The sequence below is a fragment of the Hemitrygon akajei genome, chromosome 4, assembly GCF_048418815.1.
Source record: "Hemitrygon akajei chromosome 4, sHemAka1.3, whole genome shotgun sequence".
NCBI classification, from domain to species: domain Eukaryota; kingdom Metazoa; phylum Chordata; class Chondrichthyes; order Myliobatiformes; family Dasyatidae; genus Hemitrygon; species Hemitrygon akajei.
The window spans coordinates 184,599,573-184,614,243 of record NC_133127.1 but is presented as its reverse complement, the minus strand read 5'-3'; positions in this window follow the sequence as shown (position 1 = coordinate 184,614,243).

Genomic DNA, 14,671 nt, shown 5'->3' with positions numbered 1-14,671 from the left:
GAAACATCGAAAAGAGATATTGTTTATCATCAAGGATCTTCAAAGTATCCTTTGAGGTTACCTGAACCAACTGCTTTGTGGTTTTTGGCTCAATCTCCATTTATATCCAAAAATCTTCTGCCCCAACCCCCCCAACCCACCTGAGTTTTTTGATAGGTTCTGGATCCATAGAAAAGCCTTGCAAATCATCAACTTGTGGAACAATCATCAAATCATCAACTTGTGGAACAATCAGTCCATCATCAAATGTGTGGAATTCCTTGGCAACCTTTGGCTCCCACCTCTACAGAAATCTCAATCTTAAAAAAAAACAAATCAAATGTGAGGCATTTTGCACCAGACAGCTTAGTTTCAGACCCTGGACTGCATACACACCTGTTTTCAGAATGCGACCTAAAAATTTTCCAGAGATACAGTGTCTCGACAGGTGCCGCAGACTGCTGATGTAATCACTCACTCTTTCCCACGTTTCCTGAAAGCATGTATCTAACTTAAAATCTTTATTTGTATCTGTCTACAGTCTATATCTCAATCATCGGTGTTATGAAGTGACTGACTGCTGAAATGTCTCTGCAAATGGGATGTGTTTCGATTTCTGCAGATGTAATATGAGGGGTGATTGATATGTTTGTGGCCTAGGGTAGAAGGAGTCAATTTTAGAAAACCTAGTACAAATTTTTTCAACATAGTCCCCTCCTACATTTACACACTTAGTCCAGCGGTCGTGGAGCATACGGATCTTGGACCTCCACGAAGTGTCCACAACAGGAGTGATTGATAAGTTCGTGGCCTAAGGTAGAAGGAGATGAATTATTAACTTAAAACTTTCTGCATAGTGCTATTCTCGTAGAATAGTAAGTGTACATTTCACTCTGAAGACATTTCTGATGGCTAAAATTGGTTCTTCTCGTCTACTCGCAGAGCATTTTCAGTTCCATCTTCTACCTCAGACTACACAAAGGCTGGTGGAGTTATGCATAGTGTCGAAGGTTGCCGGGGGTTACAATCTTGACAGGATGCAGAGCTGAGCTGAGAGGTATGAAGTGGAGTTCAATCCTAGAGAAGTACGAAGTGATTCACTAGGGAAGGTTGAAATGAAAGGCAAGGTAAATGACATGATTCCTGGCGGTCAGGAGTAACAGAGGGAGCTTAGGGTCCAAGTCCATAAATCCCACAAAGTTGCCATGCAATTTGATAGGACAGTTAAGAAGGCATATAGTGCATCATCCTTCATCAGTTGGGGGATTGTGTTCAAGAGCCATGAGGTAATGCTGCAGCTCTATAAAGTCCTGGTGAGACTACAATTTGAATACTGTGCTCCATTCTGGTTGCCTCATTATAGAAAGGATGTGAAAGCTTTAGAGAGGGTGTAGAGGACATTTACCAAGATGCTGCCGGGATTAGAGAGCAATAAGGTTGAGTGAGCTTGGGCTTTTCTCTTTGGAGCAAAGAAGGATGAGAGGTGACTTGATAGAGGTGTACAAGATGATAAGAGGCATAGACCGAGTAGATAGCCAGAGACTTGTATCCAGGGTAGAAATTATTACTACCAGGGAGCATGATTTTAAGGTGATTGGAGGAGAGTATAGGGGAAATGTCAGAGGTATGTTCTTTGAGTGAGTGGGCCAGTGAAGGAGTTGTCACAATGTGGAGGGGCATGGGTGCTGGAGGAGGACCCAAATACAGGACACAAACATGTAAGGTTAACTAAATAGAGTTTATTACTATTTACAAGGAGAGCTGTGACGCAAGGATAGAACAGAGAGAAATCAAGGAGAACAAAGAGGAAGCGGGAATAGGTGTAATGGATGAGGACTCGGGCCCGGGACTAGGTTGGGACTCAGGGTCTGGGGGCTAGGATTTGGAGCTCAGGGATCGGAGCCAGGGCTCGGAACATGGACCTTGGAGCTTGAACTTGATCTTGGAAGCTTGGAGCCAGGACTTGAGACTTGATAATTGGAACATCAGAGCCAGGACTTGATAATTGGAACACCAGAGCCAGGACATGAGCACAGGAACACAGAACACAGAGCTGGGACCCCTCCTTGGGGACAGGACGTAGGGCCGGGGCTTTACATAGAGTCAGGACCCCTCCTTGGGGACAGGACATAGGGCCGGGACTCATACATGGAACACAAATGACAGTCCACTCGAGTAGCAGCAAATGGCCTGCCTACTGAGTAGGATACGAGATGACAAAACAACAACAGTCCACTTGAGTAGTGACAAACGGCCTGTCTACTGAGTTGGATACGAGACGATACAACAACGACAGTCCATTTGAGTAGTGGCACATGGCCTGTCTACTGAGCTGGATACGAGACCACACAACAATGAACGGTACTATAACTGGGCCCAAGTTTGCTCCGAGCAGTGCGATCTCTTGACTCACTCTGGCAGGTTAACCTTGCCCGGACCCGCTCTGGCAAGGGAAGGTGGCTTGCTGGCATTTGCTTCGGGAGGAGTCTTGGCTGTTCCGGCTCGATGACTTTGGCTCGCACTGGCTATGGTGACTTCGTTCACACTCCATAATGCTCTTGCGCCGAACGGCTGAAGCCGGAGACTTATAAACTGCCGGTTCGGTGGAGAGTAAATTGCCTTTAATCACCAAGCCCGAAGGACACAGGAAAACTGGGAATTAAAGGGAAACAAGGAGTCAACGGTCCGGATCGTAACACAAACTAGGTAAATTTAAAGGGAACCCAATCCGGACCATGACAGGAGTGGAGCTTTGAGGCTTTGGCTCGAGAGGCATCGGCAAGAAGCGGCGGAGGACAAGCTTGCTCCCAGTGAGGTAAGACGGGGTAAGTTTCTTTAATTAATTTAATTAACTCAGTAGTTGGTAATGGAGGCAGTAGAGAGGGTAGTCGAGTGCTCCATTTGCAGTATGTGGGAAGTCAGGGACAGCACAATTGTCCCCAATGACTACACCTGCAAAAGGTGCATCCAGCTGCAGCTCCTGACAAACCGTGTTAGGGAGCTGGAGCTGGATGAACTTCAGATCATTCAGGAGGCAGAGGCAGTAATAGATCAGAGTTTCAGGGAGACAGTCACCCCTAAAAGTCAGGAGACAGGTAACTGGGTGACTGTCAGGAGAGGGAAGGGGAATAGAAAGAGCAGAGCACACTGTGGCCGTTCCCACGAACAATAGGTATACCGTTTTGGATACCGTTGGTGGGGACGACCTACCAGGGACAAGTTGCAGTGGTTGCGTCTCTGGCACCGAGACTGGACCCTCAGCTCAGAAAGGAAGGAAGGAAAAGAGGAGAGCAGTAGTGATAGGGGATTCAATAGTTAGAGGGACAGATAAGAGGTTCTGTGGGAGAGATCGAGAATCCTGGATGGTCTGTTGTCTCTGGTGCCAAGGTCCGCGATATCTCAGATCAAGTTCTCGGTATTCTCAGGAGGGAGGGTGAACAGCCAGATGTCATTGTCCATGTGGGGACCAATAACATGGATAGGAGTAGGGATGAGGTCCTGAAGAAGGAATATTGGGAGTTAGGAAAGAAGTTAAAAAGCAGGACCACAAAGGTGGTAATCTCGGGATTGCTGCCTGTGCCACGAGACAGAGAGGGTAGGAACAGGAAGTTATGGTAGATGAATGTGTGGCTGAAGAGTTGGTGCAGGGGCAGGGGTTCACATTTCTGGATCATTGGGATCTCTTCTGGGGAAGGTCTGACCTGTACAAAAAGAATGGGCTTAACCTGAACTGGAAAGGGACCAATATCCTTGCAGGCAGGTTTGCTAGAGCTGTTGGAGAGGGTTTAAATTAGTTTGGCGGGGGGGGGTGGGGGGAGTGTGGGAATCAGAATGTGAGTGCCGAGATTAGGGTAGAAGGACAAGGGTATGATGCTATGTGTTCTGAGTTGGTGAGGAAGGACAGGCAGGGGACAAAACATAAATGTAGCCAGTTAGAGGGGTTGAAATGTGTCTATTTCAAAGCTAGGAGTATTAGGAATAAACGGGATGAACTTAGAGTATGGATCAGTACGTGGAACTACAATGTTGTGGCTGTTACTGAAACTTGGTTGGAGGAAGGGGAGGATTGGCTGATGCAGGTACCGGGGTTTAGGTATTTTAAAAGGAATAGGATGGGAGGTAGAAAAGTGGGGGGGGAGTAGCATTACTGGTCAGGGATAGTATCACAGCTATAGAAAGGGAGGATGCTGCAGAAGGAGTGTCCACGGAGTCAGTCTGGGTAGAAGTCAGAAATAGAAAGGGATCAATCACTGTACTGGGAGTAATCTATAGGCCCCCAAATAGCCCTTGGGACACCGAGGAGCAGATAAGCAGGCAGATTTTAGAATGGTGCAGGAAACACAGGGTTGTAGTTATGGGTAATTTCAACTTCCTTCATATTGACTGGCACCTCTTGTCTGCAAGGAAGGTAGATGGGGCTGAATTTGTCAGGTGTATTCAAGAAGGATTCCTGACACAGTATGTGGACTGGCTGATGAGAGGAGAGGCCATACTGGATCTAGTTCTGGGTAATGAACTTGGTCAGGTGACAGACCTCTTGGTGGGGGAGCATTTTGGTGAAAGTGACCACAACTCCCTTAGCTTCAGCATAGCTATGGAAAGGGATAAAATCAGATGAAATGGTAAAGTGCTGAACTGGGGAAGGGCTAACTTTGAAGGAATGAGGCAGGAACTAGCGAGAGTAAATTGGAAACAGATGTTCAAAGGGGAAAGCACAGAAGTAATGTGGGAGAAGTTTAGGGACCACTTGAGCTGGGTTCAGGATAGGTTTGTCCCACTGAGGCAAGGAAATAATGGTAGGAAAAGGGAACCGTGGCTGACGAAACATGTGAGGCAACTGGTCAAGAGGAAAAGGAAGCATATGTTAGATATAAGTAGGAAGTAGGAGGGGCTTATGAGAAAGATAGGGTAGCCAGGAAGGAGCTAAAGAAAAGACTTAGGAGAGCTCGAAAGGGGCATGAGAAGGCCTTGACATGTAGGATTAAGGAGAACCCCAAGGCGTTCTATGCGTATGTGAAGAATAAGAGGATGATGAGAACGAAGGTGGGACCAATGAAGGATAAAGAGGACAACATGTGCCTGGAGGTGGAGGAGGTTGGGATGGTCCTAAATGAATACTTTGCTTCAGTTTTCACAAGTGAAAAGGATCTTGATCAGTATGAGGTCGAAGTAGAGCGGGCCTGTGTGCTGGACAATACGGAGATTAAGGAAGAAGAAGAGTTGGATCTTCTTAAAAACATTAAGATTGATAAGTCCCCAGGGCCAGACATGATATACCCCAGGTTGCTGTGGGAAGTGAGAGAAGAGATCGCTGGAGCAGTAGCTATGATCTTTGAATCCTCTTTGGCTGCAGGCGTGGAGCAGCAGGATTGGAGAATGGCAAATGTATGTAGTTCCCTTGTTTAATAAAGGTAATAGGGAGAATCCTGGGAACTATAGACCGGTAAGTCTTACATCCTATTGGAAAGGATTCTCAAGGATAGGATCTATGAGCATTTGGAGAAGTACAGTCTACTCATGGATAGTCAATATGGCTTTGTGAAGGGAAGATCGTGCCTCATGAGCCTAATGGAGTTTTTTGAAGAGGTTCCAAAAGAAATTGATGAGTGTAGGGCAGTAGATGTGGTCTGCATGGATTTTAGCAAGGCATTTGACAAGGTCCCCCACGAGAGACTCATCCAGAAAGTCATGAGGCATGGGATCAGTGGAACCTTGGCTGTTTGGATAAAAAACTTGGCTTACAGGAAGAAAGCAGAGGGTTGTACAGGTATCCCCCGCTTTACGAAAGTTCACTTTACGTCACTTTGCTTTCACGAAAGATTTACATTAGTACCTGTTTTCGCTAACCAAAAGAAATCTGAAGAGGATCTTCACTTTTACGATAAAAAGGCGAGAAGCAAAATAGCCTTCAGTGTTTGTTTTGCAGCGAGCCATTACACAGGCAGCGCGCACCCTGAGCAGTGAGAGTGGCGAAAAGTGAAATAGCATTCAGCATTTGTTTTGCTCTTAGCAAAACACTCAGCATCAAGCCACCATAGCTTTGAACGGCCTGAGATTTTCGCTGCGATTGACAGTGCTGCAATGATTACAGAAAAGTACGACTTTAATTTTGAAAGATCACGTAGGTTCAGGGCAGGTTTGCATGATGTTTTGAGTGTTTACAAAGAACTGTATGATAGGAAAATGCGTGAAGCTTCCTGTGTGCTCATTGTCTTCCCGATTCTAAGTGAAACTACACTGCACGTACATTATTTCTACTTTATATAGGTTGTGTACTTATCATATCATTCCTGATTTTACTATAAGTTTGTGTTATTTTAGGTTGTATGTGTCATTTGGTATGATTTGGTAGGTTATTTTTTGGGTCTGGGAACGCTCAAAATTTTTTCCCATATAAATTAATGGTAATTGCTTCTTCGCTTTACGACATTTCAGCTTACGAATGTTTCATAGGAATGCTCTACCTTCAGATAGCGGGGGAAACCTGTAGTGGAAGGAGAGTATTCTGCCTGGAGGTCGTTGACTAGTGGAGTGCCGCAAGGATCTGTCCTGGGACCCCTGCTCTTTGTGATTTTTATAAATGACCTGGATGAAGAGGCGGAAGGATGGGTGAGTACGTTTGCAGATGACATGAAGATTGGAGGAGTTGTGGATGGAGCTGTAGGTTGTTGAAGGTTAGAAGAGGATATAGACAGGATGCAGAGTTGGGCAGAAAAGTTGCAGATGGAGTTCAATCTGGATAAGTGTGAGGTGATGCATTTTGGAAGGACAAACCAGAAGACTGAGTACAGGGTTAATGGTTAGGTACTTAAGAGTGTGGATGAACAGAGGGACCTTGGGGGTTCAAATGCACACATCCCTCAAGGTCACTGCACAGGCTGATAGGCTAGTTAAGAAGGCCTATGGGATTCCAATAAGGGGATTGAGCTCAAGAGTAGAGAGGTCATGTTGCAACTCTACAAATCTCTTGTAAGAGCACACTTAGAGTATCGTGGTCAGTTCTGGACCCTCATTATAGGAAGGATGTGGAAGCTATGGAAAGGGTGCAGGATGTACCAGGATTTACCAGGATGTTGCCTGGTTTGGAGAACAAGTCATATGAAGCAAGGTTAGCAGAGCTAGGACTTTACTCTTTGGAGCGTAGAAGAATGAGGGAGGACTTGATAGAGGTCTACAAGATTATGAGAGGCATAGATAGGGTGGATAGTCAGTACCTGTTTCCCAGGGCACCGATAGCAAACACCAGAGGGCATACGTACGAAGTTAAGGGAGGGAAGTTTAGGGGAGACATCAGGGGTAAGTCTTTTACACAGAGGGTTATGGGTGACTGGAATTACTTGCCAGGGATGGTGGTGGAGGCTAAAACATTAGGGGTATTTAAGAGCCACTTGGACAGGCACATGGATGAAAGAAAAATAGAGGGTTTCCAGGATTGTGTGGGTTTAGTACTTTTTTTTAAAGGAATATATGGGTCGGCACAACATTGTGGGCCGAATGGCCTGTACTGTGCTATAGTATTCTAGTGTCTAGTTTCTAGTTTATACAGCAAGTGGTGAGTGCATGGAATGCCCTGTCAGGAGTGATGGTAGAGGCAGGTACCTTAGGGGCATTTAATAAAATCTGATGTGGGCACATGGGTTCAGCATATTTAGACAAACTTCTACATAGCCTGGTATGGAAACCCTTGAATGGAAGGTCCGCCAAAAAGCAGTGGATACAGACCAGTCCATCATGGGTAAAACCCTCCCCACCATTGAGCACATCTACACAAAGTGTAGTTGCAGGAAAGCAGCATCCATCATCTGGAACCCTCACCACCCAGGTCTTGCTCTCTTCTCACTGCTGCCATCAGAAAGAAGGAACAGGAGCATCAGGTCTCACCATCAAGTTCAGGAATAGTTATTTCCCCTCAAGCATTAGGCTCTTGGACCAGAAGGGATAACTTAGGTCAATTTCACTTTTTCCATCACTGAAAAGTTCCCACAACCTATGAACTCACTTTCAAGGAATCTTCATCTCATGTTCTCGATATTTATGCTAATTGATTTATTATTATTATTATTATTATTATTATTATTATTATTATTATTATTATTATTTCCTAAAAGGCTTAACAAATTCTTTGCATGCTTTGAAGCATCAAACACTACAGCAAGGGGGAGAGCCAGTGCCTTCTTACCATCTGACCAGCCAGCTCCAATCATTGATTCAGAGCAAACACAGAGGACCCTTCCCAGGGTTAACCCACAAAAAGCGGGAGGTCCCGACAACATCCCTGCACGTGTGCTCAAGGAATGTGCTGATGTATTAGCAGATGTCCTGACAGACATTTTCAACTTCTCCCTTAGTCAAGCCATTGTCCCCAGATGCTTCAAAACCTCCACAATCATCCCTGTAGCAAAGAAATCAGTTGTAGCCTGTCTGAATGATTACCATCTCGTTGCCCTGACCCCCATAGTGATGAAATGTTTTGAACGGCTTGTCAAGCCTCATATCACATGCCCCTCATCGCTGGATTCTCTACAGTTTGCTTATCATCCAAATCGCTCTACGGAGGACGCAATATCCACCACACTGCGCACAGTTCTCTCTCACTTGGACAACAAAGACACTTATGCCAGAATCCTGTACATTGATTTCAGTTCAGCGTTCAATACCATCATCCCGCAGAGACTAGTGGAGAAACTGTCACTGCTTGGCCTTAACACTGCCATGTGTCGCTGGATTCTGGATTTCTTGACAGAGCGACCACAGTCAGTCTGTGTTGGCAGGAACATCTCTGACTCCATCACACTGAGCACTGGATCCCCACAAGGCTGTGTGCTTAGCCCATTGCTGTTTACACTGCTAGCACATGACAGTGCAGCCAGATTCAAGGAGAACCTGATCATTAACTTTGCTGATGATACCACAGTGGTGGGGCTCATCAGCAAAAATAATGAAACAATGTACAGGGAGGAGGTTAAACACCTAGAGCGCTGGTGCAGTGACAACAACTTGATGCTTAATGTCACCAAAACCAAGGAGATGATCGTCGATTTCAGACGGTCTCAGCCTGAGCACACACCCCTCAGCATCAGCGGCTCCACAGTGGAGAGAGTGGAAAACATCAAGTTCCTTGGGGTGCAGATCTCGGACAATCTCACCTGGTCCAGGAACACCACTGGGATTGTGAAACGAGCCCAGCAGAGATTACACTTTTTAAGAAAGCTTAAACAAGCATCACTCCCCACTAACATCTTAACTACGTGGTTAAGAGTGTGCAGACCTTTTGCATCACAACCTGGTACTCCAGCTGCAGTGCTGCTGACAAAAAAGCCTTGCAGAGGGGGGTTAAGGGAGTTGAGAAGGTTATTGGGGTCTCCCTACCTTCTGTCCAATACCTCTTTCAGAGTCGATGCCTCCAGAAGACACGGTACATCATTAAAGACCCCTCACACCCTCTCCATGAACTGTTTGTTCTTCTGCCATCAGGTAAACATTACAGGAGCATCAAAACTAAAACCACAAGGCTACTAAACAGCTTCCTCCCACAGGCAGTCAGACTGCTAAATAGCTGCTCTACCTGACTCTGCTTTGGACACTTTTAACTTGCACTGGACACTTATAACTTGTTTTTAACTGACATGTGGCTGTTGTGTTTTACTATTTATTGTTATGTTTATTATTTAGTGTTGCGTTTGTTATGTTATGATTGTACTGTTCTTGGGAAACGCTGTCTCATTCTGCCCTGCAGAGCTGATGTACGGTTAGAATAACAATAAAGTTTTTGAATCTTGAATCTTGAATCTTCTTTTTATTGGTATTTGCATTTTGTTGTCTTTTGAACACCAGTTGGTGTGGTCTTTCATTGATTCTATTGTGGTTATTACTCTATTATGGATTTATCGAGTATGACTGCAAGAAAATTAATTTCAGCATGTATATGGTGGCATATATGTACTTTGATAATAAACTTACTTTGAACTTTGATCTCTGGATGTCAGAAAAATGGAATGCTATGTGGGAAGGAAGGCTAGATTGATCTTAGAGTAGAAATAGCTGTGCAATCACTCACATTGAGTATGAGGTTCTCCAAAAGGGTTGTCTTTTATTGCATTCTCAGGTAGCTTCAGAGGCTGATCTGTGATCTTATAACTGGGATGTTAGAGTGGATTCCTGTAATGGAGGTGCCAGTGCATAACTTTGTTTAACATTGTAAGGCTAATGCACAAGCGACCATTACACAGTCCTTGATAGGATGGGGTCAGGGAGTGCAAAGTGACTGGGGACACTTCACATCTGCAGCCTTCCTCCACTGTGCCATTGTGATGTGTTGTTGTCTACCATCGGATCCACCACTGATGTCTTGGTTGGATCATCTTTTGCCAGGAATCACTCCCTTGACCTTACTGCATGGGTGATCCTACCAGGAAGTGTGTGCATGATGGCTGAAGTCCAGAGAGCATATTTTTTGGAATCTCGGGAACTCACAAGCCTCTTCACCAATCTTAGTGTAGGAAAAAAGTTCAGCACAACATTATGAACTGAAGAACTGTAGTGATATGATTATGGTATCAATGGAAAACCAACTCCATCCTCTCCAGTATGATGTGATAATTCACATATGTTCAGTGGCCATTTTATTAGATTCCTCCTGTACCTAGTAAAGTGGCCACTGAATGTATGTTCACTGTCTTCTGATACTGATGTCCATCCACCTCACGATTCATGTGTTGTGCATTCAGAGATTCTCTTCTGCAGTCCACTGTGGTTATTTAATTTACTGTCACTTTGCTGTCAGCTTGAACCAGGCTGGCCATTCTCCTCTGACATCTCTCATTAACAAGGCATTTTTGCCCACCGAACAGCTGTTCACTGGATGTTTCTTTTTTTGTTTCTTGCAATATTCTTTGTAAACTTTAGAGACTGTTGTGGGTGAAAATCCCAAGAGATCAGCAGATTCTGAAATACTCAAACCACCCTGTCTGGCACCAGCAATCATTCCATGGTCAAAGTCACTTAGATCACTTTTCTTCTCCATTCTGATGTTTGATCTGAAGAACAACTGAACCTCTTAACCGTGTCTTCATGGTTCTAAGACCATAAGACTTAGGAGCAGAATTAGACCATTCAGCCCATCGACTCCTGCCCACCATTTCATCATGGCTGATCCCAGATCTGATTCAACCCCATACATGTTACTTGATGCCCCAACCAATCATGAATTTATTAACTTCCGCTTTAAATATACCCACGGACTTGCCCACCACCGCAGTCTGTGGCAGAGCATTCCTCAGATATACCACTCTTAGACTAAAAAAATTCCTCCTTGCTTCTGTTCTAAAAGGTTGCCCCTCAACTTTTAGACTGTGCCCTCTAGTTGTGGTAACCTCCACCAGAAGAAACATCCTCTCCACATCCACCTTATCTAGTCCTTTCAACATTTGATAGATTTTGATGAGATTCTCCCACATTCTTCTAAATTCCAGTGAGTAAAGGCCCAAAGTCACCAAATGCTACTCATATATTAACCCCTTCTTTCCCAGAATCATCCGTGTGAACCTCTTCTGGTCTCTATCTAATAACAATACATCCTTTCTGAGATAAGGGGTCCAAGTGCAGCATTACTAGTGTCTTATAAAGCCTCAGCATTATCTCATTGCTTTTATATTCTATTCCCCTTGAAACAAATGCCAACATTGCATTTGCCTTCTTTACCACAGACTCAACTTGTAAATTGACCTTCTGGAAGTCTTGCATGAGAACTTCTAAGTCCCTCTACACCTTTGATGTTTGAACTTTCTCCCCATTTGGATAATAGTCTGCACTATTGTTCCTTTTACAAAAATGCATTACCATACATTTCCCAACACTGTATTCCACCTGCCACTTTTTTGCCCATACTTCCAATTTGTCTAAGTCCTGCTGCAATCGCATTGCTTCCTCAGCACTACATACCCCTCCACCTATCTTCATATCATCCACAAACTTTGCTACAAAACCATCAATTCATTAACTAAATCATTGACAAACAATGTGAAAAGTAGCAGTCCCAATACTGACACCTGAGGAACATCACTGAGGACACCTGCTGGAACACCAGCAGCTGACCAGAAATGGCCCCTTTTATTCCCACTCGCAGCCTCCTGCCTATCAGCCATTCTTCTAACCATGCCAGTATCTTTCCTGCAATGCCATGGGATTTTATCTTGTTATGCAGTCTCATATATGGCACCTTATCAAATGCCTTCTGAAAATCCAAGTAAATAGCTTCCACTGGCTCTCCTTTGTCCACCCTGCTTGTTACTTCCTCGAAGAATTCCAACAGATTTGTCAGACAAGATTTCACTTGACAGATGCCATGCTGCCTTTGACTTATTTTATCATTATTCTACAAATATCTCAAAACTTGATCATTAATAATCGACTCCAACACTTTCCCAACCACTGAGGTTAGGCTAACTGGCCTATCATTCCCTTTCTTTTGGCTTCCTCCCTTGTTAGAGAGAAAGTCACACTTGCCAGGACCATGCCAGAATTGAATGATTCTTGATAGATCATAACCAATACATCCGTTAACTCTTCAGCAAATTCTTTCAGGATTCCTGGATGTGGTCCATCTGACCTTTGAGGTTGCCGAGCTCTTTTTCCTTTGTAATAGCAACGGCACTCTCTCCTGCTCCCTGACACTCACCGACCTCTGGAATACAGCAGTGTGTTCCACAGTAAAGACTGAAGCAAAGTCCTTATTAAGTTTATCCGCCATTTCTTTGTCCCCGATTAGTACCTCACCAGCATCAGTTTCCAGTAGTCCAAAATCAACTCTCAACTCCCTTTTATTCTTTATATAACTGAAAAAATTTTAGTATCCTGCATAATATTATCAGCTAGTTTGCCCTCATATTTCATTTTTTCTCTTCTTATAGTTTTTTTTTAGTTGCCTTCTGTTGGATTTTAAAAGCTTCCCAATCATCCAACTTCCCACTCACTTTTGTTACCTTATATGCCCTTCCCTTGGTTTTTAACATAGCCCTTAATTTCTCTTGTTAGCCATGGTTGCCTAGCCCTGCCATTTGAGAACAACTTTTTTTGTGGGACATATCTATCCTGCACCTTGTGAACTATTCCCAGAAGCTGCAGCCACGTCTGTTCTGCTGTCATCCTCGGCGGAATCCACCTCCGATCCACTTGGGCTTGCTCCTCGCTCATACCTCTGTAATTCCCTTTATTCCATTGCGATACAGATACATGTGACTTAAGCTTCTTCCTCTCAGATTGCAGTATGAATTCAATCATATTATGATCACTGTCTCTTAAGTTGACTAATAAAATCTGACATTAAGCTGATTAATAAAATCTGGTATATTACACAACACCCAATCTAAGATGGCCTTTCCCCCAGTAGGCTCCAGCACAAGCTGCTCTAAAAAGCCATCTCATAGGCATTCAACAAATTCCCTCTCTTGCAATAAGATACCAACATGATTTTTACCAATCTCCTTGCATACTGAAGTCCCCCAGTTTAGGTATTGAGTTGCTGCCATTTGATTGGCTGATTAGATATTTGCATGAACGAGCAGGTATGCAGGTGTACCTAATGAGTGGCCTCTGAGTGTGTATGACCATCTACATCCAAGCTGCCTGCAAAGTTGAATTTTTCTTGTAAATGGCAAAATGATTCAAGCCACTTGTGTGTCTGAATTTAAAGCCAAGGATATTCCCATATCCTTGCACATTAGCACAGCTTGCTTTGCTTTAAGTTTTCTGTTAGAACGGTTTGGTGTGACCTTTAAGGGTGATTGCTGTTATGATAAGATTACTGCTTCCTGCATTTCTTTCTTCTCTGTGTTCCTCTGAGCGGACTTGCCGGGACACATGCAAAGCCTGTTCTCGTGAGTGTCACACTGGGTGGGTTTACTTTTTGTTTTTATTAGTGCACAAATAATGGACCCACTTCAGCTCATATTTTCAATGTTTATTGCTTACTTATTTATATTATTGTTTATTCTTTTCGGATTTGCACAATTTGTTGTCTTCTGGACTCTGGTTGAAATCCCCAGTTCGGCAATCTTGCATTGATTGATTCCCTGATAGTTACTATTCTATAAATTTGCTGAGCATGCCCACAAGAAAATGAATCTCAGGGTTGTATATGGTGACGTGTGTACTTTGGGTAATGAAATTTACTTTGAACTTGCTTTTAACTCAGGTTTTGTCTATTCCAACATCAGTGGAACTAGGAGTGCTAATCTGAATCAGAATTGAATACTACCTTAATAGCTTATTGTACTTTGAGTGAACATTGGAATGATCAGGGCTTGCTTTAAGCTTTTGATAACACAGATGGAGGAAGATCTGCTAAAGAAAAGGTTAGCTTGATTTCTCACACGTACATCAAAACATTGAGCGGAATGCGTTGTTTCCACCAAATCAAATCAGCGTGGGTTGCACAACTGTTACCATATTTCCGTTGCCAACATAGCCTGTCCACAGCTTGCTAGGCCTAAGTTTAACCTTTGGAATGTGTGTGTGGAAGCTGGAGCACTTGGAGGGAAGCCCGCCGTCAAGGGGAGAACATATAAACTCCTCTCAGACAGGGGTGCGTACTGTAGATGATCACGGGTGCTGTAAAGTGATTGCACTAACCATTACGCTGCCATTACACTAAATTAACGTCATGAGCTTTTAACAAGGGTGACTACCTTTTTCA